Source organism: Lathyrus oleraceus, chromosome 3 (genome assembly GCF_024323335.1).
Source record: "Lathyrus oleraceus cultivar Zhongwan6 chromosome 3, CAAS_Psat_ZW6_1.0, whole genome shotgun sequence".
NCBI lineage: Eukaryota > Viridiplantae > Streptophyta > Magnoliopsida > Fabales > Fabaceae > Lathyrus > Lathyrus oleraceus.
In genome coordinates this window covers 147951601-147952296 of record NC_066581.1, presented here as the reverse complement: position 1 = coordinate 147952296, position 696 = coordinate 147951601, and positions in this window count along the sequence as shown.

Sequence of the window (696 nt, the reverse complement as noted above, 5' to 3'; positions counted from 1 at the left end):
TGGTATAATCTATCAGATCTTCGATAGTAAATGGGTAAGTCCTGTATATGTGGTACTCAAAAAGGGAGGCATCACAGTCGTGCAGAACGAGAAGGGAGAGCATGTGGCTAAACGTATAGAAGGCGGATGGCGTATGTGCATAGACTATAGGAAAGTAAATAAGGCAACTAGGAAAAACCATTTCCCCCTTCCATTCATAGATCAAATGCTTGAGCATCTTGGCAGACACTCTTACTTTTGTTATCTGGATGGATATTCTAGATTTTTCCAAATACCCATACACCCCGAGGATCAAGAGAAAACAACCTTCACCTGTCCTTACAGAACATTTGCTTACAGACGAATGCCGTTTAGACTCTGCAATGCGCTAACTACTTTCCAACATTGTATGATGTCAATCTTCACAGATTATCTCGACGGAATTATGGAAGTGTTCATGGATGATTTCTCGGTATGTGGGTTTGACTTTGAGAATTGCCTCATTAATCTTGAGAAAATCCTAGAAAGATGCGTAGAAGTTAACCTTGTATTAAACTGGGAGAAATGCCACTTTATGGTTAAAGAAGGCATAGTGTTAGGACATATAATATCTGAAAGAGGCATTGAGGTTGACAAAGCAAAGATAGAAGTGATAGAAAATCTTAATCCTCCTAAGACTGTTAGAGGAGTCTGAAGTTTTCTTGGACAAGCCGATTT